This window comes from Aquarana catesbeiana, linkage group LG13 (genome assembly GCF_042186555.1).
Source record: "Aquarana catesbeiana isolate 2022-GZ linkage group LG13, ASM4218655v1, whole genome shotgun sequence".
Classification (NCBI taxonomy): Eukaryota; Metazoa; Chordata; class Amphibia; order Anura; family Ranidae; genus Aquarana; species Aquarana catesbeiana.
The window spans coordinates 202647454-202674598 of NC_133336.1; the positions used below are offsets into that span (position 1 = coordinate 202647454).

General features: G+C 43.6%; 1 protein-coding gene across 2 annotated transcripts in view; it reads right to left on the reverse strand.

Annotated features, from left to right (window-relative positions):
- LOC141117699 (NACHT, LRR and PYD domains-containing protein 3-like) overlaps positions 1-27145 on the reverse strand; it is a 2363088-nt gene that overhangs the window by 1593740 nt on the left and 742203 nt on the right. Inside the window, exon 1 of one of the 2 annotated variants that reach the window (XM_073610697.1) lies at positions 10802-10997. The exons of the other annotated variant lie outside the window; for it this stretch is intronic. The gene's annotated coding sequence lies outside the window, so the exon portion shown is untranslated. Of the gene's footprint in view, positions 1-10801; positions 10998-27145 lie in introns of those variants that run through there. 2 annotated transcript variants of the gene reach the window in all.

Consider the following 27145-nt stretch of genomic DNA (forward strand, 5'->3'; position numbering starts at 1 on the left):
TGTTAGAATTTTTTCGAATTTGATAGTTTTTTCGAATGTGGTAGAATTTTTTCGAATTTGACAGCTTTTTTCGAATGTGTTAGAATTTTTTCGAATTTGATAGTTTTTTTTCGAATACGGTCGAATTTTTTCGAATGCGGTCGAATTTTTTCGAATTCGAATACGAAACGAAACAAATTCCGAAAACGAATGTAATGAATGCAACGAATTTAACTAAACGAATTTAGTTAAATAACGAATCGAAACGAAACTAAACTAAACGAATTTTTTCATCCTGCACATGTCTGCCCTGTGCCAAAATTAAGAAAAAAATGGCATGGGGTCCCCCTCAAAATCCATACCAGACCTGAAGGGTCTGGTATGGATTTTAAGGGGAACTCTGTGCCAAAATTTTTTAAAAAATGGCATGGGGTCCCCTCAAAAATCCATACCAGACCCTTATCCGAGCACGTAACCTGGCAGGCCACAGGAAAAGAGGGGGTGTGAGAAAGTGCCCCCCCCTCCTGAACCATACCAGGCCACATGCCCTCAACATGGGGAGGGTGGTTTGGGGTAGCCCCCCAAAGCACCTTGTTCCCATGTTGATGGGGACAAGGGCCTCATCCCCACAACCCTTTCCCGGTCATTGTGGGGGTCTGTGGGTGGGGGGCTTATCGTAATCCGGAAGCCCCCTTTAACAAGAAGACCCCCAGATCCTGGCCTCCCCCTGTGTGAAATGGTAATGGGGTACAAATGTACCCCTACAATTTCACAAAAAAAGTGTCAAAATAGTAAAAATGACAAGACACGGCTTGGGACAAAATAAAAATATTCCACGAAGTCCATTCATCTTCTCTTGCTCCGCCAACGGACCGAAAAAGCAAAAAAAAAAGCCGCTACCGACCCGCCTCCATGGGAGGCTCCCGCCGTATGACGCGTCTTCGATTTGACAGTTCTTTTATAACTGAGAGCGGGGCCACACCGTAACGTTCCTGGGTGACCCCGCCCCCTCTGACGCATGGGGACTTCTCTATGGCTTACCCGGGGAGTCAGAGGGGGTGGGGCCAACCGGGAACATCACAGTGTCTCCCTGCCCTCAGTTATAAAAGAACTGTCAAAGCGAAGATGCGTCATACGGCAGGAGCCTCCCATGGATGCGGGTCGGTAGCGGCTTTTTCTTTTGTCTTTTTCGATCCATCAGCGGAGCAAGAGAAGATGAATGGACTTCGTGGGACATTTTTATTTTTTTACTTTTTAATAAAGGACTTGTCCCAAGCCGTGTCTTGTCATTTTTACCATTTTGACACTTTTTTAGTGACACTTTTTTACCATTTCACACAGGGGGAGGCCGGGATCTGGGGGTCTCCTTGTTAAAGGGGGCTTCCAGATTCCGATAAGCCCCCCACCCGCAGACCCCCACAACCACCGGGCAAGAGTTGTGGGGATGAGGTCCTTGTCCCCATCAACATGGGGACAAGTTGCTTTGGGGGCTACCCCAAAGCACCCTCCCCATGTTGAGGGCATGTGGCCTGGTATGGTTCAGGAGGGGGGGCGCTCTCTAATCCCCCCTCTTTTCCTGGGGCCTGCCAGGTTGCAAGCTCAGATAAGGGTCTGGTATGAATTTTTGGGGGGAACCCCATGCCATTTTTTTTAACTTTGGCACGGGGTTCCCCTTAATATCCATACCAGACCCAAAAGGGACTGGTAATGGACTGGGGGATCCCATGCTGTTTTTTTCAATGACTTCTTTTATCTGTATTGCTGGGACCAACAATTCATTAAAGCCGCCAGTAGTTTTAAATTACTTTTTTCCTTTAGAAATGTCATTTTGTATAGGGACTGTTCTAAAAACGGGAAACACGCGCCACTTTACAGGCATACTATAGACACCCCCAGGTACGAAATTTAAAGAATATTTCACTTTATTGTTTCACTTTAAAGGGGTTGTAAAGGTAAAATTTTAAAGGGGTTGTAAAGGTAAAATACAATGCATTAAGGTGAAAAAACTTCCGACAATACCGCTGCCCCAGCCCCCCGTTTTACTTACCTGAGCCCTCGAAAGTCCCTTGCTTGCTCCCGACATCCTCTTCGTTGATCAGCCTGACGGCTGATTAGCTAGAGTGGATGGATTAAAAGCAGCGCAGCCATTGGCTTGCGCTGCTGTCAATCACATCAAATGACGTGGCGTGCCAGGGGGCAGGGCCGAGTGATACAGTGAGCGGCTATGGCTGCCGGCTGTATCACGGGAGCACGCCCGCAAGAATTCACCACCATGTGAGCTCCCTCGCATGGTGGTGATTAGTTCTTGTGGGGAGGAGCTGAAACAGCCGCCGAGGGACCCCAAAAGAAAAGGTTCGGGGCCACTCTGTGCAAAACGAGCTGCACAGTGGAGGTAAATATAACATGTTTGTTATTAAAAAAAAAAAAAATTACCTTTAGTGTTCCTTTAAGCATTATTAAAATCACTGCTCCCGAAAAAACGGACAATTTTAAAACTTTTTTAGCATTGATACATGTCCCCTGGGGCAGGACCCAGGTCCCCAAACAATTTTTATGACAATAACTTGCATATAAGCCTTTAAAATGAGCACTTTTGATTATTCATGTTCGTGTCCCATAGACTTTAACGGTGTTCGCGCGTTCAAAACATTTTTTTTCTGTTTGCATGTTCTGCTGCAAACCGAATCCGGGGGGGGGGGGGGGTGTTCAGCTCATCCCTAGTTTTCAGCTCATAAATCGCACGTAAAATGCCCAACAAGCAAAATCCCATTCATTTCAATGGCACCTGTTCACATCTGAGTGTTTTGTCACCTGAAGCGAAACGCCTTAGGGCCAGTTCACACCAGATGCAGTTCTGTGCGCTTTTTTCTGCAATAAAAATGCATGCACAATGTTTTCCATGTATTTCAATGGCTCTAGTTCACACCAGATGCAGTCAGTTTCCAGTGCAGAAACTGACCGGAAACTGACTGGAACTGACTGCATCTGGTGTGAACTGGTCCAAGCTCAGAGAACATGAGCTTCTTTGGGGCAGATTACAGGCATTTTTCTGCTTTTTACATTGGTGACCTTTTGACCTGTACAAAAACGCAGCAAAAAAAGTGGTAATAATCGTGGCAAAACTCGCAGTAAAAACACACAATTTCATGTAATAACTGTCACATTTCAGACTGTCATGTTTTATTCAAAGCCGTAATAAACCCAACGCCAGAAATGTCATATATTGCAGCTCTATAGGTGTGCACCCTAAAGATCAAACATGTGTGTGTTTTATATATACACATACATATATAGCAGTAGGACATTGGACAGTGTCACTAGAGCAGAGGACAATGTCAGTAGGTTTGTGTCAGTCATTTATATTTTTATTCTTTATTATTTGCGACATTATTTGTTTTACAACAATTTTTTTATTATATTTTTTTACAATTTTTTATGAGCCCCATTGGGGGGGGCTTTGGTGAAATATCACACTTCTAAACAGACCCCCGATGTCTCACATTTGAGACAGAGAAAGGGACTGAGGACAGAGATTTCCCAGTCCCTTTCTCTGCAGCCAAGCAGCAAGGGGAATCTGCGCAGCACAGGGTGATTTGGGTGTGCCCAGGCACACCTGGCACACCCTGTGTGCACGCCTATGTGCAGCTCCAATCATTGGATGTGGCGGCTGCATTCCTATTCTTTTTATGGCTTTTTCCCCTCCGTTTTCCCCTGATCTGGCCAGTAACACCCCTCCTGTAAAAGCCTCCTGCCGCACCACACCGCAAATGTGTTCTGATAAACATTCAGGAGAGAAGGGACAAAGGAAAAGATTCAGATTAATACTTGCAATATAAGATTTCTTTTTCTTATGGACAATTTACTACATTTGTTCTTTTTACTTTTATTATTAAACAAGTGTGATTTAACTGTACTTCTGTCTCGGTCTGATTTCATGGTTTCTGACATATGGACAATTTAGTGCTAATGCTGAATCTGAAAGACTTTGCCCATCAACAAGACTTGTGAGACATTTTGCCAGAGTCTCTCCTGTCATTTATGAATGTAAAAGTACTGTGAATACAAGTGTAATGGGTTGGAGGTTGGGGAAGGAATATAACCTATCCAATCCTTCACAACAAGAAATGTAAAATATGATATGTTTTTTGTTGGAGGGAGGAATTGAAAGAAGGAAATCATGTTTTTAATGTGGGACATGTATTGACATAACTGAATGAATATGGTGACGGTACCCAGGAGGTTGGCACTTATGTATAATAAGGTGTCTGTTGGCCAGACTAGAGGGTGCCAGGTGACCCATCAATGGGGTGAACATTTCCTTGTAGGGGTGATGTCTCAATCTTAGCAGTCCTACAGAGAGGGTCTCGGTTACTGGACATGGGGGACACCAGAGCTGGATATGGGGGAGATACGCCTGGTAGATGTCTTAGCTGAGGTGTTGGAACCTTGCACAGGTAATGCCAGTGACTAGACACAGGAGCTCCACTAGATAAAATGGAACAAACGTGGGCACACATAAGGGTAGTCATCCCCTTTCGCTCTTGGCTCTTGCCTGATGGTTCTCTGAGCCTCATGGCTCTCTGTTACCATCCTGTGCCCAGCTGATGAGACCGTGTCTAGGGGGCAGCCTTGCAATAAGTATCTTTGATGTCCTATTGTTATATGCTTTGTAATATCTTCCTTTAGTATTTTCATGTTAACATCTTCCTATTTTCTTGGGAAATAAATAAGACATTGTTTTACTAAGCAGTGTGGTTGTTTTCATAGCCAACCTTATATCATTATGCTTCTCAACAGTGACATTATTAGAGTTTTCATAGACTAGCTAACTATAGGAATAGACAAGTCAATGCATATATGCAATAAATAGAGGGAATCCGTAACCACCCTGAGAATATATTTATTGTAGAAGTTATTTCAGAAGCGCTGCCCATTCATTCCAATGGGCAGGGCATTTTGAGAGTGCTAAATACAGCACTCCCAACCCGCCCCAAAGATGCTGCTTGCAGGTCTTTTCCCAACATCCCACAAATGCACCGCCCCGGTGTGAAAAGTCACCCTGAAATGAAGGGGAGGTGGTTTTCAGGCGCTATTTCTAGCGTGAAAACTGCCTCAGTCTGAAAGGGGTCTAAGGCTTATATACACTATACAACTTTTGTTGTCAGATTTCCTTTAGATTTTCCAAAAACCACATAGTACAAGGGCCGGCCTGATTGCACACAGATTGAAATTCCTAAGGTTTGACCTCATATTATATGGTTTTGGTAAATCTGAAAGAAAAAATCTACAGAAAATTGTGTATCCAGCTTTAACCACTTGCCGACCGCCTCACGCAGATATACTTCGGCAGAATGGCACGGGCAGGCAAAATCATGTACCTGTACGTGATCTGCCTCCCGTGGGTGGGGGGTCTGACTGGATCCCCCTGGTGCACGAGGAGGTCGGCTTCTGTCCGGGAGCGATCAGAGGTGAGGGGGAGGCCATCCATTCGTGGCCCCCCCCGCGATCGCTCCCAGCCAATTAAATCCTTCCTCTGCTGCTGTATAATAAACAGCGGCAGAGGAAGTGATGTCATCGCTCCTTGGCTCGGTATTTTCCGTTCCGGCGCAGAGGAGAGAAGACATCGATGTGAATGCACAACACACACACAGTAGAATATGCCAGGCATACTTTTCACCCCCCATTACCCCCCGATCACCCCCTGATCACCCCCCAATCAACCCCCCCCGTCCGTCACAGTAACACCAAGCAATTTTTTTTCTGATTACTGCATTGGTGTCAGTTTGTGACAGTTAGTGCGGTAGGGCAGTTAGTGTTAGCCCCCTTTAGGTCTAGGGTATCCCCCTAACCCCCCCAATAAAGTTTTAACCCCTTGATCACCCCCCATCACCAGTGTCACTAAGCAATCATTTTTCTGATCGCTGTATTAGTGTCACTGGTGACGCTAGTTAGGGAGGTAAATATATAGGTTCGCCGTCAGTGTTTTATAGTGTCAGGGCACCCGCCGTTTATTACCTAATAAAGGTTTAGCCCCCTGATCGCCCGGCAGTAATATAAGTTAGGTTTTAGGGTCTGCGTCTCCCCAAGCAGTGTCAGGTTAGTGCCAGTAGCGCTAACACCCATGCACGCACTGTTCACCTCCCTTAGTGGTATAGTATCTGAACGGATCAATATCTGATCTGATCAGATCTATACTGGCATCCCCAGCAGTTTAGGGTTCCCAAAAACGCAGTGTTAGCAGGATCAGCCCAGATACCTGCTAGCACCTGCATTTTGCCCCTCCGCCCGGCCCGGCCCAGCCCACCCAAGTGCAGTATTGATCGATCACTGTCACTTACAAAACACTAAACACATAACTGCAGCGTTTGCAGAGTCAGGCCTGATCCCTGCGATCGCTAACAGTTTTTTTGGTAGCGTTTTGGTGAACTGGCAAGCACCAGTGGCCTAGTACACCCCGGTCGTAGTCAAACCAGCACTGCAGTAACACTTGGTGACATGGCGAGTTTCATAAGTGCAGTTCAAGCTGGTGAGGTGGCAAGCACAAGTAGTGTCCCGCTGCCACCAAAAAGACGAACACAGGCCCGTCGTGCCCATAGTGCCCTTCCTGCTGCATTCGCCAATCCTAATTGGGAACCCACTGCTTCTGCAGCGCCCGTACTTCCCCCATTCACATCCCCAACCAAATGCAGTCTGCTGCATGAGAGGCATTTTCTTTTCTTTTGTCCTCCCGAGTACCCCTACCCAACAAACCCCCCCAAAAAAGATGTTGTGTCTGCAGCAAGCGCAGATATGGGCGCTATTATTGTCCCTCCTGTCTTGACAATCCTGGTCTTTGCATTGGTGAATGTTTTGAACGCTACCATTCACTAGTTGAGTATTAGCGTAGGGTACAGCATTGCACAGACTAGGACACACTTTCACAGGGTCTCCCAAGATGCCATCGCATTTTGAGAGCCGAACCTGGAACCGGTTACAGTTATAAAAGTTACAGTTACAAAACACAAAAAAAATATAAAATAAAAAAACAAAAATAGTTGTCATTTTATTGTTCTCTCTCTCTCTATTCTCTCTCTATTGTTCTGCTCTTTTTTACTGTATTCTATTCTGCAATGTTTTATTGTTATTATGTTTTATCATGTTTGCTTTTCAGGTATGCAATTTTTTATACTTTACTGTTTACTGTGTTTTATTGTTAACCATTTTTTGTCTTCAGGTACGCCATGCAGGTGCAGCGCGGATTTATTTATCTTGACAGCAACAGCGTTTGCTCCCACAATATATAAAGCTGTGAATCCAGCAGAGGTGATATATGCCGAAGCATGGGGGCAGCAGGGACGGAGGAGCGATTTGCTTCTACCTTTTGGGGTGGATGCCCCCATGCTTCGGCATATATAAATGGTGCATGTATGTCCATCATTAGAAGTGGGTGGATGAAGGGAGGTATTCTAATGGTGGGCATACCCACCGATCAATCTCTTTTTTTCGTTCAGCCCACAGGCTGCATGAAAAAAAAAGATTACAATATATGCCCAACAAGGATCAGCAACATACTGGTATGTTGCTGTACTTTGAGTGGTTATACCAGAATGATGCCTGCAGGTTAAGGTATCATCTTGGTATCATTCTTTTCAGCCAGTGGTCGGCTTTCATGTAAAAGCAATTCTAGCGACTAGTGCAAAAAGTGATAAGTCCATAAATAGATAAATCAATCCTGGGGCATATGATTCAGGATGATAGTAGTCTCTTAATTAAGTCATCTACAAATGTCCAAAAGAAGGAAATCGTGCACAAGCAGTTCCAGTAAAAATCAGTGGACAGGGAGAAGTTTAAATCCAAAAAGTGAGCTCACAGAACCCTCACCTTCATATCTTGATATATCAGCATGTAGTAATGCACTACATGCACTTTGTGATTTGTGATTTAACGGTTTATTTAATAATTTCATCTTAAGTTATACAGTTTATAAGAGTTCACTTAAAACACATCTTAGTAGCGTGAAGGCTTTTTACATTTTAATCCTAGTGGCTAATTAGCCTCTAGACTGCTTTTACAAGCAGTGGGAGGGAATGCCCCCCCCACCGTCTTCCGTGTTTTTCTCTGGCTCTCCTGTCTCAACAGGGAATCTGAGAATACAGCCGGTGATTCAGCCAGCTGACCATAGAGCTGATCAGAGACCAGAGTGGCTCCAAACATCTCTATGGCCTAAGAAACCGGAAGCTACGAGCATTTCATGACTTAGATTTCGCCGGATGTAAACAGCGCCATTGGGAAAGTGGGAAAGCATTTTATCACACCGATCTTGGTGTTGTCAGATGCTTTTAGGGCAGAGGAGAGATCTAGGGTCTAATAGACCCCAATTTTTTCTAAAAAAGAGTACCTGTCACTACCTATTGCTATCATAGGGGATATTTACATTCCCTGAGATAACAATAAAAATGATTAAAAAAAAAAATGAAAGGAACAGTTTAAAAATAAGATAAAAAAGCAAAAAAAAAAATAAAGAAAAAAAAAAAAAAGTACACCTGTCCCCCCTGCTCTCGCGCAAAGGCGAACTGTCTGGCGTCAAATGTAAACAGCAATTGCACCATGCATGTGAGGTATCACCGCGAAGGTTAGATCGAGGGCAGTAATTTTTCCAGTAGACCTCCTCTGTAAATCTAAAGTGGTAACCTGTAAAGGCTTTTAAAGGCTTTTAAAAATGTATTTAGTTTGTGGCCACTGCACGTTTGTGGGCAATTTTAAAGCATGTCATGTTTGGTATCCATGTACTCGGCCTAAGATCATCTTTTTTATTTTATCAAACATTTGGGCAATATAGTGTGTTTTAGTGCATTAAAATTTTAAAAAAGTGTGTTTTTTCCCAAAAAAAGCGTTTGAAAAATCGCTGCGCAAATACTGTGTGAAAAAAAAATGAAACACCCACCATTTTAATCTGTAGGGCATTTGCTTTAAAACAAATATATAATGTTAGGGGGTTCAAAGTAATTTTCTTGCAAAAAAAAATAATTTTTTCATGTAAACAAAAAGTGTCAGAAAGGGCTTTGTCTTCAAGTGGTTAGAAGAGTGGGTGATGTGTGACATAAGCTTCTAAATGTTGTGCATAAAATGCCAGGACAGTTCAAAACCCCCCCCAAATGACCCCATTTTGGAAAGTAGACACCCCAAGCTATTTGCTGAGAGGCATGTCGAGTCCATGGAATATTTTATATTGTGACACAAGTTGAGGGAAAAAGACAATTTTTTAAATTTTTTTTGTTTTTGCTCAAAGTTGTCACTAAAGGATATATTGCTCACACAGGCCATGGGAATATGTGAAATTACACCCCAAAATACATTCTGTTGCTTCTCCTGAGTACGGGGATACCACATGTGTGAGACTTTTTGGGAGCCTAGCCACGTATGGGACCCCGAAAACCAAGCACCGCCTTCAGGCTTTGTAAGGGCATAAATTTTTGATTTCACTCTTCACTGTCTATCACAGTTTCGGAGGCCATGGAATGCCCAGGTGGCACAAACCCCCCCAAATGACCCCATTTTGGAAAGTAGACACCCCAAGCTATTTGCTGAGGGCAAAAAAATGCTTCTAAGCTCAACTGCCTAGAAATGACTATAAGGCCTCATGCACACTGGACGTTAATATAATGTTATAAAAACGGCAGTAGCTTTTTTTTTAATGGATAAAAAACATCAAAAAACACTGGTGAGCCACGTTTTTGAGCGTTTATCAGTGTTTTTTGACGTTAGAGCATTTTTACAGCTGAAAAACTCCTCTTAGAAGCCACTAATTTTGGGGTTTTTTAAAGCCAAAACAGTTGATAAGGCCCCTTTCACACTGGGGCGGGAGGTGTGTCGGAGGTAAAGCGCTGCTATTTTTAGTGGCGCTTTACTGTCATTTTAGCGGCGGTATTCGGCCACTAGCGGGGTGGTTTTACCCCCTGCTTGTGGCCGAGAAAGGGTTAATAGCCACCGCAAAGCACCTCTGCAGAGGTGCTTTGTCAGCAGTATAGCCGCGGTGCCCCATTGATTTCAATGGGCAGGAGGGGTGAAGGAGCGGTATACATACTGCTCATTCACCGCTCCAAAAATGCTGCTAGCAGGACTTTTTTCCTGCCCTGCTAGCGCACCGCTCCAGTGTGAAAGCCCTCAGGGCTTTCACACTGGAGACAAAGCAACGGCAATTTGCAGGTGCTATTTTTAGCACTGTAGCACCTGCAAAGCACCCCAGTGTACAAGCGGTCTAACAGACTATGTGTGCATGAATGCATAGGATAACATGGACACATAGGATAACATGGACGCATAGGAGAACATGGACACATAGGATAACATGGACATACAGGATAACATAGATGCATAGGAGAACATGGACGCATAGGATAACATGGACACATAGGATAACATGGACACATAGGATAACATGGACACATAGGATAACATGAACACACAGGATAACATGGACACATAGGATAACATGGACACATAGGATAACATGGACACATAGGAGAACATGTACACATAGGATAACATGGACACATAGGAGAACATGTACACATAGGATAACATGAACACATAGGATAACATGATGGGGAGTTTATTGACTGTAGAAAAAAAAACATCTGAAGCCAAAAACAGCCGCTGTAAAAACGTCCAATGTGCATGAGGCCTAAAGGGGAGATTAGTTGAGGAATACAAAGTATCTGAAGTTTTTTAATGGCAGACATGAAGACAGAGTGACTGATCGTCCTCCATACACCCTCCATCCCCCATCATAACACTCAGTATTATCACTCGGCATCACTCAGTATATTCTATGTAATCTTACCTTTCTGGTCACACCATTCTGTGAAGAGACGATCTGCACACTCTGAACACAAACAACAAAATGGAGAATTTTGGGCGTGGGAGAGAAAGAAATGTGGCTGGGTAAGTTTCACTTTTTTCTGTTTTCACCGAGATCCTCCCATCTACATATATTGTACCCTGTGAGTGTAATGCCGCATACACACGACCAGTTTTGCCATCGGAATAAACTCAGAAGGTTTTTCCGATGGAGTTCCGACAGAATTCCGCTCAAGTGGTCTTGCATACACACGTTTACACCAAAGTCTGACCGTCCAGAACAAGGTGACGTATAACACGTACGATGGGACTCGATAATCAGTAGCCAATAGCTTCCGTCTCGTACTTGCTTCAGAGCATGTGTCATTTTTGGTACGTCGGTAGATATTTTACCCTATGAGTATAAGGCTGCATTCACACCCGGGAATTTTCAGCTCATAAAGCGCTCATAAAATGACCAACAAGCAAAATCCCATTCATTTCAATGGCACCTGTTCACATCTGAGCATTTTGTCACCTGAAGCAAAACCCCTGAAAAACGCCTTAGGGCCAGTTCTCACCAGATGCAGTTCCATGTGCTTTTTTTTCTGCACTAATGGCCAGTTCACACCAGATACAGTTCTGTGCACTTTTTTTTTCTGCACTAATGGCCACTTCACACCAGATACAGTTCTGTGCGCTTTTTTTTCTGCACTAAGGGCCAGTTCACACCAGATACAGTTCCGTGCAGTTTCATGCGCTTCTTTTCTGCACTAAAAATGCATGCACAGTGTTTTCCATGTATTCCAATGGTTCTAGTTCACACCATGCAGTCAGTTTCTGGTGCAGAAACTGACTGCATGGTGTGAACTAGAGCCATTGGAATACATGGAAAACACTGTGCATGCATTTTTAGCGCAGACAAGAAGCGCATGGAGCTGCATCTGGTGTGAACTGGCACTAAAAATGCATGCACAGTGGTTTCCATGTATTCCAATGGCTCTAGTTCACACCATGCAGTCAGTTCCAATTAGTTTTCAGTGCAGAAACTGACCAGAAACTGACTGGAACTGACTGGAACATGGGATTGCACTCTGCACCCTTTCCTCCCATCTCCAAACACACTCAATAAATAATGGACACGACACTCAAATATTGGCATAAATTGGCACCTTTATTGGTTTACAAATAAATTCATCACTTTTCATAACCATATCACAATTCTAACTTAAATCAAATTATCATTCTCAAAATTGCTTAGCCTTGATGACTCAAGCAAATTTTATTCCATCAACTTCATAATAACCAGTCCCCCTTATATGTAAGGTGACATACCACATAAAGTCCACATGATTATTCTCTTCTTTACCAAACCTTCAGCCTGTCAGCAAAACTCCTGGGACAGTGGGCCTTTTATATAATGAGCCCCACTGCTTCCAGAGAGTTACATCCACTCTAATTGGCCCATTCCTATGTGCCCCAGGTGAGCAGGGAGGACCAAACATCCCTTGATTACCTGCCTAATCTGACCATCCTAATCAGCTAAAACCTGGGGGAAGGCAGAGGAAACCCCATGCAGGTGTGCCCAAATAATTGCTCCCTACTATTACATGGGATTGTACTCTGCACCCTTTTCCCCATCTCCAAACAGACTCAATAAATAATGGACACAACACTCAAATATTGGCATAAATTGGCCGTGACACCTTTATTGGTTTACAAATAAAGTCATCACTTTTCATAACCATATCACAATTCTAACTTTAATCAAAATATCATTCTCAAAATTGCTTAGCCTTGATGACTCAAGCAAATTATATTTCATCAACTTTATAATAACCAGTTCCCACAAAGTCAGGGCTTTGCCCATCAATGGCCAAAGCACCGACCTACCCCAAGCCCGTGGCCATTTCAATCATGCCCTGCAGACCCCAGTTAAAAATGTCCAAGCCCACCTCGGAGAGATGCACACAATTCTCCCAATACAGGCCTGAAGTAACCACACTCAAATTTGATATGTTGAAACGATAATCCCCCGATAAGAGGCATAAATTTCTCCACAGTGATTCACCCTCTTCCTAATTTTCTCAAATTTCTTTAACACTGGATGGGATAACCATAGTAGTCTGGGAATGATATCAGAAAAAACAATAGTTGTGTTTGGAGATGATATACTCAAATGGTGCAGGTCATGCTTGATCCTGTCGATCAAATCTTAACTCTTCGTATGAACCACATCATTCCCACCCAGGTGACCAATCATCACTGAAGGTGATGGCCACAGTAAATACAATTCAGAAATATAATAAAATAAATTCAACCAATGCAATCCTCTTACTCCTTTCCACAGAATAGTGCAAGTTTTTGAGTTGATATTTAAATTAGCCGTAGCAATGATGAGACGCCCGTTTATGCACCCAAAAAAATGTAAGAATGCCCGATTATCCAAACATATTTTTTCTGACCTAAAATTCAAAGCAAAAGGTTAGGGCGGACATAAATACTATAATGCTTAGACTCCCATTTTCCCAAGCTCCTAATCAAAGCCTCATCGAGCCCAAGCCTGGCCACTTCTGTTGCTGCCCAATACGAAAGGAATGGGGCGTGAAACGGAATTCCTGCAAACCTAAACTCTGAATACATTTCCTGAATACTGCAACAAATTGAAATCTGGTCACCGGGGAACCATCGGCATGACTGACATACTGACCTGATCTATCGGGCCTACAAGTGAAGATTTGATGAATTATCCTAACTGGACAAATAGCTGGATCCAAACATGAAACCAGTATAATCCAAACACAATTGCCCAACTGGTCAGTTTTGGATTTGGCAATAAGTATTTTTAATCGAGGAATCCCCGACCACCATGTGATGGGACAACAAGCCTGGACATCCTTTCTTATTAATGGGTACCATTTCTGATAGCCGTAAAGCCCCAAAAAACGCTATTACATACAAAGCTTTAAACAGCAGAGCTTCATAGGATGAATAGCAGACTACTGACACCACTGAGGTCAGGTTTTTTAACATCTCAAAAGTAATGGGCCTATGGTCATCAGGAACCATGTGCGAACATCTTTACCCCTTAATGGCCTGCTGTACCAGAAAGAAACTGCTGCATGCTGGAAATTGCATGATTTTAAAGAAAAAAGAAATACCTGCCAATATTTTAGATATCTGGCTGTGCGATATAGCTTCCTCAAACAAACTACATACAAATGCTAAAATAGTTCTTTCTGAAGGTACCGTTTAACAAAAACCCGTAGTATTGTTGAAAAATTTCCATCACCGCCATGCAGCTGAATATTCAACCCATGTCTTTGGGGTGACAGAATTAAGAACAGCGAACTAATGGGGCTCAAATCAAAGTCCACAGATGGTCCAGACAAGGAAAGCCAGTTGGATCTGCCTCCAGAAGTAAGGTGCGGAAACGGACCATCTGTAACCGAGACAGAGAATCTGCAATAAGATTATGGGTCCCAGGTACATAACTCGCTTTAACCAAAATGTTTTTTTTTTTTTAAATAACTTTTATTGTGTTTTTTTGGAAGAAAAGAAAAAGGGAAGAGAAAAACAAAAAGAAAAAAAAATTAGGAAATTACAGAATAAAGCCTTTGGGCATTCCCCAGCTTAAACAACACACACTATAACAGTCCTAAAGGTTCTAATATATCTAATGTAACTACTACAACTCAAACTGCTTGTGCTATCAATTTGAAGGGGTATTGGAAGGATAGTGGGTCATGTACTGTAGGTGACCACTTCGGGAGGGGTGCTTAGGCTGTCAGAAACGCACCTAGACGTACCATCATATCAGCAAAATTAGGACATCAGAGCTACAAGGCATTTGGTCAAAGTGAACAAACAAAGGGATCTAGATCTTATTGTGTCGCGTTTGAGATGTCTGAATCTAACCACACTTGCCAAATTTTGTCAAACTTGGCTGGGCAGCATCTAGCGAGATAAGCTGCTTTGTATAGTGGCACTGCTGAGTTGATCAATGATTTCCATGAATTCAAGGTGGGTACCTCTAACCCAAATGTTTAAACGCAAACATAAAGACACAAAATAATGCAGGGGTTTAATAACAAGCAATTAACTGCAAAAACTACCACTTTATTGTCAGATTGAAGGGCGATGCGTTTATTACTGAGATACTCCCCCCAGATTTTTATTGCCACAATGACTGGAAAGAGTTCCAGAAGCACAATGTTCTTAACAGCTTTACTGAGTATCCAAGAGGGCAGCCACCTGCTGCAGCACCAATGGCTGCGCCAAACTGCAGCAAATACTCTGGAACCTGCCGCATCCGTAAACAATTCAAAATCCGCTGCATTTATGAATTCCTCCTGAAAGAAAAACCTCCCATTTTATGTATCCAAAAACCATGACCAAATCAGCAAATCCGCTTTAAGGTCATTATTCAACCATACATGTTAAAAAGGGGATTTTAAAACTAATGTCACTAAATAAAGCCTCCTAGAAAAAATTATTCCGACTGGCATAATGCAACACGCAAAAGCCAGGACCCCCAACAACGACTGAAGCTCTTTTAGTAGGACTTTCCGTTTCCTAATCAAAAAATATATCAGATTTTTTGCATCCTCTATCTTTTCTGTGGGCAAACTAAAAACTGACAACTTTGTGTATATGTGAATTCCTAAAAATTGCAATGAAGTGGAAGGAAAAACAGTCTTTTCCTGCGCCATGGAAACTTTAAAAATGGCTCATAAGGAGTGAAAAAAGTTTCAAGGAGTAAAAACAAACTGATGAATCTTCCGGCCCTATTATCAAGAAATCATCTAAATAGTGGACGATGGGGGCATGGCCTAGCACATGGAGCTGTAGGATCGCGGCAGCTCCTGGTCCTGATGGTTTCCATGGGGCTCTATCTCCTCCACCACAGTCCACCCACAACATCCCCAAGTCATACCGATGGGCAAGGAAAAGCCCAAGGAGCAGCCCAAGCCCACCTGCAATTGGATACAGGGCAATTTAGGATGATTCCTGACTCAGGCTTCTGTGGCCTACATGTCACAGTGAAAATCCAAGATGGCGCCAGCACCTCCATCCCCGGCCCGCTCCGAGCCAGCAGACGCCATACAGGTACGCTCCAGGTGCCGCTCAACCTCCATTGCTGGCCTTGAGCCCTCCATGCACAGCCCCCATAGTCACTCATAGGCCTCCCTTTACTCCGGAGATGGATGGGACATGGAATCGCAGATGCGATCCTTACACACGTACATGCGATCCCTGCCTACAAAATCTGATTTTAAGCATTATGTCTCCCGCATAAAGAAGACATACAGGCAAGAGATAACTGAGCTCAAGAAAGACTTAGGGGTCCGTATGGAGGACATAGAGGGCACCACCGATGGTATATTCAACACCTTGCAATCCCATTAAGGGACCCTGAACTCCCACACTGTCCTACTGCAGCAGCCCATGTACCACCAAGATGATATTGAGAACCATAACAGAAGGAACAATATCAGAATCCGTGGTATCCCTGAAACATTAGAACACAAAGACCTTAACCACTTGAGCCCCGGACCATTATGCTGCCTAAGGACCAGAAGTCTTTTTCCAATTTGGCACTGCGTCGCTTTAACTGCTAATTGTGCGGTCATGCAATGCTGTACCCAAACGAAATTTGTGTCCTTTTCTTCCCACAAATAGAGCTTTCTGTTGATGGTATTTGATCACTTCTGCGTTTTTTTTTTTGCGATATAAACGGAAAAAGACCGAAAAATGTGAAAAAAAATGATATTTTCTACTTTTTGTTATAAAAAAATCCAATAAACTCAATTTTAGTCATACATTTAGGCCAAAATGTATTCGGCCACATGTCTTTGGTAAAAAAAATGTCAATAAGCGTATATTTATTGGTTTGCGCAAAAGTTATAGCGTCTACAAACTAGGGTACATTTTCTGGAATTTACACAGCTTTTAGTTTATGACTGCCTATGTCATTTCTTGAGGTGCTAAAATGGCAGGGCAGTACAAAACCCCCCAAATGACCTCATTTTGGAAAGTAGACACCCCAAGGAAATTGCTGAGTGGCATGTTGAACCCATTGAATATTTTTTTTTTTGTCCCAAGTGATTGAATAATGACAAAAAAAAAATATTTACAAAAAGTTGTCACTAAATGATATATTGCTTACACAGGCCATGGGCATATGTGGAATTGCACCCCAAAATACATTTAGCTGCTTCTCCTGAGTATGGGGATACCACATGTGTGGGACTTTTTGGGAGCCTAGCCGCGTACGGGGCCCCGAAAACCAATCACCGACTTCAGGATTTCTAAGGGTGTACATTTTTGATTTTACTCTTCACTGCCTATCACAGTTTCGGGGGCCATGGAATGCCCAGGTGGCACAAAACTCCCCCAAATGACCCCATTTTGGAAAGTAGACACCCCAAGCTATTTGCTGAGAGGCATGGTGAGTATTTTGCTGCTCTCATTTGTTTTTGAAAATGAAGAAAGACAAGGAGTAAAAACAAACTGATGAATCTTCCGGCCCTATTATCAAGAAATCATCTAAATAGTGGACGATGGGGGCATGGCCTAGCACATGGAGCTGTAGGATCGCGGCAGCTCCTGGTCCTGATGGTTTCCATGGGGCTCTATCTCCTCCACCACAGTCCACCCACAACATCCCCAAGTCATACCGATGGGCAAGGAAAAGCCCAAGGAGCAGCCCAAGCCCACCTGCAATTGGATACAGGGCAATTTAGGATGATTCCTGACTCAGGCTTCTGTGGCCTACATGTCACAGTGAAAATCCAAGATGGCGCCAGCACCTCCATCCCCGGCCCGCTCCGAGCCAGCAGACGCCATACAGGTACGCTCCAGGTGCCGCTCAACCTCCATTGCTGGCCTTGAGCCCTCCATGCACAGCCCCCATAGTCACTCATAGGCCTCCCTTTACTCCGGAGATGGATGGGACATGGAATCGCAGATGTGATCCTTACACACGTACATGCGATCCCTGCCTACAAAATCTGATTTTAAGCATTATGTCTCCCGCATAAAGAAGACATACAGGCAGGAGATAACTGAGCTCAAGAAAGACTTAGGGGTCCGTATGGAGGACATAGAGGGCACCACCGATGGTATATTCAACACCTTGCAATCCCATTAAGGGACCCTGAACTCCCACACTGTCCTACTGCAGCAGCCCATGTACCACCAAGATGATATTGAGAACCATAACAGAAGGAACAATATCAGAATCCGTGGTATCCCTGAAACATTAGAACACAAAGACCTTAACCACTTGAGCCCCGGACCATTATGCTGCCTAAGGACCAGAAGTCTTTTTCCAATTTGGCACTGCGTCGCTTTAACTGCTAATTGTGCGGTCATGCAATGCTGTACCCAAACGAAATTTGTGTCCTTTTCTTCCCACAAATAGAGCTTTCTGTTGATGGTATTTGATCACCTCTGCGGGTTTTTTTTTTTGCGATATAAACGGAAAAAGACCGAAAAATGTGAAAAAAAATGATATTTTCTACTTTTTGTTATAAAAAAATCCAATAAACTCAATTTTAGTCATACATTTAGGCCAAAATGTATTTGGCCACATGTCTTTGGTAAAAAAAATGTCAATAAGCGTATATTTATTGGTTTGCGCAAAAGTTATAGCGTCTACAAACTAGGGTACATTTTCTGGAATTTACACAGCTTTTAGTTTATGACTGCCTATGTCATTTCTTGAGGTGCTAAAATGGCAGGGCAGTACAAAACCCCCCCAAATGACCTCATTTTGGAAAGTAGACACCCCAAGGAAATTGCTGAGTGGCATGTTGAACCCATTGAATATTTTTTTTTTTTGTCCCAAGTGATTGAATAATGACAAAAAAAAAATATTTACAAAAAGTTGTCACTAAATGATATATTGCTTACACAGGCCATGGGCATATGTGGAATTGCACCCCAAAATACATTTAGCTGCTTCTCCTGAGTATGGGGATACCACATGTGTGGGACTTTTTGGGAGCCTAGCCGCGTACGGGGCCCCGAAAACCAATCACCGCCTTCAGGATTTCTAAGGGTGTAAATTTTTGATTTTACTCTTCACTGCCTATCACAGTTTTGGGGGCCATGGAATGCCCAGGTGGCACAAAACTCCTCCAAATGACCCCATTTTGGAAAGTAGACACCCCAAGCTATTTGCTGAGAGGCATGGTGAGTATTTTGCTGCTCTCATTTGTTTTTGAAAATGAAGAAAGACAAGAAAAAACATTTTTTTTTCTTTTTTCAATTTTCAAAACTTTGTGACAAAAAGTGAGGTCTGCAAAACACTCACTATACCTCTCAGCAAATAGCTTTGGGTGTCTACTTTCCAAAATGGGGTCATTTGGGGGGGTTTGTGCCACCTGGGCATTCCATGGCCTCCAAAACTGTGATAGGCAGTGAAGAGTGAAATCAAAAATTCATGCCCTTAGAAAGCCTGAAGGCGGTGCTTGGTTTTTGGGGTCCCGTACGCGGCTAGGCTCCCAAAAAGTCTCACACATGTGGTATCCCCGTACTCAGGAGAAGCAGCAGAATGTATTTTGGGGTGTAATTTTACATATTCCCATGGCATGTTTGAGCAATATATCATTTAGTGACAACTTTGTGCAAAAATTTGTCTCTTTCCCGCAACTTGTGTCACAATATAAAATATTCCATGGACTCGACATGACTCTCAGCAAATAGCTTGGGGTGTCTACTTTCCAAAATGGGGTCATTTGGGGGGGTTTGAACTGTCCTGGCATTTTATGCACAACATTTAGAAGCTTATGTCACACATCACCCACTCTTCTAACCACTTGAAGACAAAGCCCTTTCTGACACTTTTTGTTTACATGAAAAAGTTTTTTTTTTGCAAGAAAATTACTTTGAACCCCCAAACATTATATATTTTTTGAAAAGCAAATGCCCTACAGATTAAAATGGTGGGTGTTTCATTTTTTTTTTTTCACACAGTATTTGCGCAGCAATTTTTCAAAAGCATTTTTTGGGGAAAAAACACACTTTTTTACATTTTAATGCACTAAAACACACTATATTGCCCAAATGTTTGATGAAATAAAAAAGGTGATCTTAGGCTGAGTACATGGATACCAAACATGACATGCTTTACAATTGCGCACAAACGTGCAGTGGCAACAAAATAAATACATTTTTAAAAGCCTTTAAAAGCCCTTACAGGTTACCACTTTAGATTTACAGAGGAGGTCTACTGCTAAAATTACTGCCCTCGATCTGACCTTCGTGGTGATACCTCACATGCATGGTGCAATTGCTGTTTACATTTGACGACAGACCGCCGATTGCGTTCGCCTTAGCGCGAGAGCAGGGGGCGACAGGGGTGCTTTTTTTTTTTCTTTATAATTTTTTTGCTTTTTTATCTTATTTTTAAACTGTTCCTTTCATTTTTTTTAAATCATTTTTATTGTTATCTCGGGAATGTAAATATCCCCTATGATAGCAATAGGTAGTGACAGGTACTCTTTTTTGAAAAAATTGGGGTCTATTAGACCCTAGATCTCTCCTCTGCCCTCAAAGCATCTGACCACACCAAGATCGGTGTGATAAAATGCTTTCCCAATTGCCCAATGGCGCTGTTTACATCCGGCGAAATCTAAGTCATGAAATGCTCGTAGCTTCCGGTTTCTTAGGCCATAGAGATGTTTGGAGCCACTCTGGTCTCTGATCAGCTCTATGGTCAGCTGGCTGAATCACCGGCTGCATTCTCAGGTTCCCTGTTGATACAGGAGAGCCAGAGAAAAACACAGAAGATGGTGGGGGGGAGCATTCCCTCCCACGGCTTGTAAAAGCAGTCTAGAGGCTAATTAGCTGCTAGGATTGCTTTTACATGAAAGCCGACCGCTGGCTGAAAAGAATGATACCAAGATGATACCTAAACCTGCAGGCATCATTCTGGTATAACCACTCAAAGTCGTGAATGGCGTACCTGAAGACAAAAAAAATGTTTAACAATAAAACACAGTAAACAGTAAAGTATAAAAAATTGCATACCTGAAAAGCAAACATGATAAAACATAATAACAATAAAACATTGCAGAATAGAATACAGTAAAACGACAACTATTTTTTTATTTTATATATATATATATATATATATATATATATTTTTTTTTTACACTTTTTTTGTAACTGTAACTTTTATAACTGTAACCGGTTCCAGGTTCGGGTCTCTCAAAATGCGATGGCATCTTGGGAGACCCTGTGAAAGTGTGCCTAGTCTGTGCAATGCTGTACCCTACGCTAATACTCAACTAGTGAATGGTAGCGTTCAAAACATTCACCAATGCAAAGACCAGGATTGTCAGGACAGGAGGGACAATAATAGCGGGTGTCACGCCTATATCCGCGCCTGCTGCAGACACAACATCTTTTTTGGGGGGGTTCGTTGGGTAGGGGTACTCAGGAGGACATAAAGAAAATGCCTCTTATGCAGCCGACTGCATTTGGTTGGGGATGTGAATGGGGGAAGTACGGGTGCTGCAGAAGTGGTGGGTTCCCAATTAGGATTGGCGAATGCAGCAGGAAGGGCACTATGGGCACGACGGGCCTGTGTTTGTCTTCTTGGTGGCAGCGGGACACTACTTGTGCTTGCCACCTCACCAGCTTGAACTGCATTTATGGGACTCGCCACGTCACCAAGTGTTACTGCAGTGCGGGTTTGACTACGACCGGGGTGTACTAGGCCACTGGTGCTTGCCAGTTCAATAAAAAGCTACCAAAAAAACTGTTAGCGATCGCAGGGATCAGGCCTGCGAACGTGCAGTTATGCGTTTTGCGTTTAGTGTTTTGTAAGTGACAGTGATCGATCGATACTGCACTTGGGTGGGCTGGGCCGGGCGAAGGGGCAAAACGCAGGTGCTAGCAGGCAGTGTTGTAGCGTGGGGGGTGCAGGGGGTGCTGTGGCCCCGGGCGCAACATTTAGGGGGGCGCCAGTATGTGTCACTGGCTGCCTCCTCCTAATTTCTAATTCCTGTGTTCCCGGGCTCCGGCCACCATGTTAAGTGTCCGGCGCCCTGTGATTGGGCGTATGGGGGTCATGTGAGGCGTAGGGCTGGCCTGTCCTCGATCGCTCCTGAAGTCCCGCCTCCGCACATGACCCCCCATACGCCCAACCACAGGGCGCTGGATACTGAACATGGCAGCAGGCAGAGCGCAGGGGAGAGAAGATACAATGTGAGCCGCCGCTGTCTTCTCCTCCTCATCCGGATTGATACAGGCCAGGATAAGAAGGTGAGTGAGACTCCCTCGTGAGAGTCTTATTACTAGGAGGGGGAGGGGGGGCGAGAGAGAGACTGTAGGCAGGACAGTGTAGTGTAGTATAGTATGGAGGTCAGTGTAGTATAGTGGTCAGTATGGGGGGCAGTGTAGTGGACAGTGTAGTGTAGTATAGTGGTCATTATAGTGGTTAGTGTAGTATAGTATAGTGGTTAGCATAGTGGTCAGTATAGTGTAGTTTTGTATGGAGGTCAGTGTAGTGTAGTGGACAGTATAGTATAGTGGACAGTGTAGTATGGTGGTCAGTGTAGTGTAGTATAGTGGACAGTGTAGTGTAGTATAGTGGACAGTGTAGTATAGTGTGGTGGTCAGTGTAGTGTAGTATGGTGGTCAGTGTAGTGTAGTGGTCAGTGTAGTATGGTGGTCAGTGTAGTGTAGTGGTCAGTGTAGTGTAGTATGGTGGTCAGTATAGTGGACAGTTTAGTGTAGTGGACAGTGTAGTATAGTGGTCAGTGTAGTATGGTGGTCAGTATAGTGTAGTATAGTGGTCAGTATAGTGGTTAGTGTAGTATAGTATACTGGTTAGTATAGTGGTCAGTGTAGTGTAGTATAGTGGACAGTGTAGTGTAGTGGTTAGTATAGTGGACAGTGTAGTATAGTGGACAGTATAGTGTAGTATAGTGGACAGTGTAGTATAGTGGTCAGTGTAGTATGGTTGTCAGTATAGTGTAGTATAGTGGTCAGTGTAGTGTAGTATAGGGGACAGTGTAGTATGGTGGTCAGTATAGTGTAGTATAGTGGTCAGTGTAGTGTAGTATAGTGGACAGTGTAGTATGGTGGTCAGTGTAGTGTAGTATAGTGCACAGTGTAGTATGGTAGTCAGTATAGTGTAGTATAGTGGTCAGTGTAGTGTAGTATAGTGGACAGTGTAGTATGGTGGTCAGTATAGTGTAGTATAGTGGTCAGTGTAGTGTAGTATAGTGGACAGTGTAGTATGGTGGTCAGTATAGTGTAGTATAGTGGACAGTGTAGTATGGTGGTCAGTATAGTGTAGTATAGTGGTCAGTGTAGTGTAGTGTAGTATAGTGGACAGTGTAGTATGGTGGTCAGTATAGTGTAGTATAGTGGTCAGTGTAGTGTAGTATAGTGGACAGTGTAGTATGGTGGTCAGTGTAGTGTAGTATAGTGGTCAGTATAGTGTAGTATAGTATAGTGGTTAGCATAGTGGTCAGTATAGTGTAGTTTAGTATGGAGGTCAGTGTAGTGTATTGGACAGTATGGTATAGTGGACAGTGTAGTATGGTGGTCAGTGTAATGTAGTATAGTGGTCAGTGTAGTGTAGTATAGTGGACAGTGTAGTATGGTAGTCAGTATAGTGTAGTATAGTGGTCAGTGTAGTATAGTGGACATTGTAATGTAGTATAGTGGACAGTGTAGTATGGTAGTCAGTATAATGTAGTATGGTGGACAGTGTAGTGTAGTGGACAGTGTAGTGTAGTGGACAGTGTAGTATAGTGGTCAGTGTAGTGTAGTGGTCAGTGTAGTGTAGTATAGTGGTCAGTATAGTGGTTAGTGTAGTATAGTATAGTGGTCAGTATAGTGTAGTTTAGTATGGAGGTCAGTGTAGTGTAGTGAACAGTGAAGTATAGTGGTCAGTGTAGTGTAGTATAGTGGACAGTGTAGTATGGTGGTCAGTATAGTGTAGTATAGTGGACAGTGTAGTATGGTGGTCAGTATAGTGTAGTATAGTGGTCAGTGTAGTGTAGTATAGTGGACAGTGTAGTGTAGTGGTTAGTATAGTGGACAGTGTAGTATAGTGGACAGTATAGTGTAGTATAGTGGACAGTGTGGTATAGTGGTCAGTGTAGTATGGTGGTCAGTATAGTGTAGTATAGTGGTCAGTGTAGTGTAGTATAGTGGACAGTGTAGTATGGTGGTCAGTATAGTGTAGTATAGTGGTCAGTGTAGTGTAGTATAGTGGACAGTGTAGTATGGTGGTCAGTGTAGTGTAGTATAGTGGACAGTGTAGTATGGTGGTCAGTATAGTGTAATATAGTGGTCAGTGTAGTGTAGTATAGTGGACAGTGTAGTATGGTGGTCAGTATAGTGTAGTATAGTGGACAGTGTAGTGTAGTGGTTAGTGTAGTGGACAGTATAGTATAGTGGACAGTGTAGTATAGTGGACAGTGTAGTACAGTGGACAGTATAGTGTAGTATAGTGGACAGTGTAGTGTAGTGGTTAGTGTAGTGGACAGTATAGTATAGTGGACAGTGTAGTATAGTGGACAGTGTAGTGTAGTATAGTGGACAGTGTAGTATGGTGGTCAGTGTAGTGTAGTATAGTGGACAGTGTAGTATAGTGGTCAGTGTAGTATGGTGGTCAGTATAGTGTAGTATAGTGGACAGTGTAGTATGGTGGTCAGTATTGTGTAGTATAGTGGTCAGTGTAGTGTAGTATGGTGGTCAGTATAGTGTAGTATAGTGGTCAGTGTAGTGTAGTATAGTGGACAGTGTAGTATAGTGGTCAGTGTAGTATGGTGGTCAATATAGTGTAGTATAGTGGTCAGTGTAGTGTAGTATAGTGGACAGTGTAGTATAGTGGTCAGTGTAATGTAGTATAGTGGACAGTGTAGTATAGTGGTCAGTGTAGTGTAGTATAGTGGTCAGTATAGTGTAGTATAGTGGTCAGTATAGTGTAGTATAGTGGACAGTGTAGTGGTCAGTGTAATATAGTGGACAGTATAGTATAGTGGTCAGTGTAGTATAGTGGTCAGTGTAGTGTAGTATAGTGGACAGTGTAGTATAGTGGTCAGTGTAGTGTAGTATAGTGGACAGTGTAGTATGGTGGTCAGTATAGTGTAGTATAGTGGACAGTGTAGTATAGTGGTCAGTGTAGTATGGTGGTCAGTATAGTGTAGTATAGTGGACAGTGTAGTATGGTGGTCAGTATAGTGGTCATTGCAGTGTAGTATAGTGGTCAGTGTAGTGTACTATAGTGGTCAGTGTAATGTAGTATAGTGGACAGTGTAGTATAGTATAGTGGTCAGGATAGTGTAGTATAGTGGTCAGTATAGTGTAGTATAGTGGTCAGTGTAATATAGTGGACAGTATAGTATAGTGGTCAGTGTAGTATAGTGGACAGTATAGTATAGTGGTCAGTATAGTGTAGTATAGTGGACAGTGTAGTGGTTAGTGTAATATAGTGGACAGTATAGTATAGTGGTCAGTGTAGTATATCGGACAGTATAGTATAGTGGTCAGTATAGTGTAGTATAGTGGTCAGTGTAATGTAGTATAGTGGACAGTGTAGTATAGTATAGTGGTCAGTATAGTGTAGTATAGTGGTCAGTATAGTGTAGTATAGTGGACAGTGTAGTGGTCAGTGTAATATAGTGGACAGTATAGTATAGTGGTCAGTGTAGTATAGTGGACAGTATAGTATAGTGGTCAGTGTAGTGGACATTGTAGTGCAGTGGTCAGTATAGTAATCAGGTAGGTCAGTACTATTGTATTTGAAGGAACTCAGGGACAGCTAAAAGTCCGCAGGTTAGGGGGGGTGCAAATTACTTGCCTTGCCCCGGGTGCTGACAACCCACGCTACACCACTGCTAGCAGGTATCTGGGCTGATCCCGCTAACACTGCGTTTTTGGGAACCCTAAACTGCTGGGGACGCTAGTATAGATCTGATCAGATCAGATATTGATCCGTTCAGATACTATACCACTAAGGGAGGTGTATGGTGCGTGCGTGGGTGTTAGCGGTACTGGCGCTAACCTGACGCTGCCTGGGGCTGGTGCTTGCCAGTTCACCAAAACGCTACCAAAAAAACTGTTAGCGATCGCAGGGATCAGGCCTGACTCTGCGAACGCTGCAGTTATGCGTTTAGTGTTTTGTAAGTGACAGTGATCGATCAATACTGCACTTGGGTGGGCTGGGCTGGGCTGGGCCGGGCGGAGGGGCAAAACGCAGGTGCTAGCAGGTATCTGGGCTGATCCCGCTAACACTGCGTTTTTGGGAACCCTAAACTGCTGGGGACGCTAGTATAGATCTGATCGGATCAGATATTGATCAGTTCAGATACTATACCACTAAGGGAGGAGTATGCTGCGTGCGTGGGTGTTATCGGTACTGGCGCTAACCTGACGCTGCCTGGGGTGACGCATATCACCGCCGGGCGATCAGGGGGCTAAACCTTTATTCGGTAATAAACGGCGGGTTCCCTGACACTATAAAAAATAAACGAACTAACCAGCGTCACCCGTAACGGTTATACGGTGATCAGTGGTGAAAGGGTTAACTAGGGGGCAATCAAGGGGTTAAAACATTTATTAGATAGTATATGGGGGTCCCTGTCGCTATAAAATGCTGACGGTAAACCTAAATATTTACGTCCCTAACTAGCGTCACCAGCGACACTAATACAGCGATCAGAAAAATGATCGCTTAGTGACACCGGTGATGGGGGGTGATCAAGGGGTTAAAACTTTATTAGGGGGGTTAGGGGGGTACCCTAGACCTAAAGGGGGCTAACAGTAACTGTCCCACCACAGTAACTGTCACAAACTGACACCATGCAGTAATCAGAAAAAAAAAAAAAACTGCTTGGTGTCAGTTTGTGACAGGGGGGGTGATTGGGGGGTGATCGGGGGGGCAATTGGGGGGATCGGGTGTTTTGTGTGCCTGGCATGTTCTACTGTGAGGTGTAGTGTTTGTGCACTCACAGTGATGTCTTCTCTCCTCGGCGCCGGAACGGAAAATACCGAGCCGAGGAGAGATGACATCATTTCCTTTGCTGCTGTTTAGCATACAGCAGCAAATTAATGTTCCCATTGGCCGGCGGCGATTGCGAGGGGGGGCCACGAATGGATGGCCTCCCCCTCATCTCCAATCGCCAGGGGACAAAAGAGGACCGCCTCGGGCACCGGGGGGGTCCTATCGGACTCCCCACCCGCGGGAGGCAAATCACGTGTATGTACGTGATTTTGCCTGCCCGTGCCGCCTTGCCGACGTACATCGGCGTGAGGCGGTCCTTAAGTGGTTAACAGCCTCATATCAACCTACAAAGAGGGATTTGGCTCATATCCT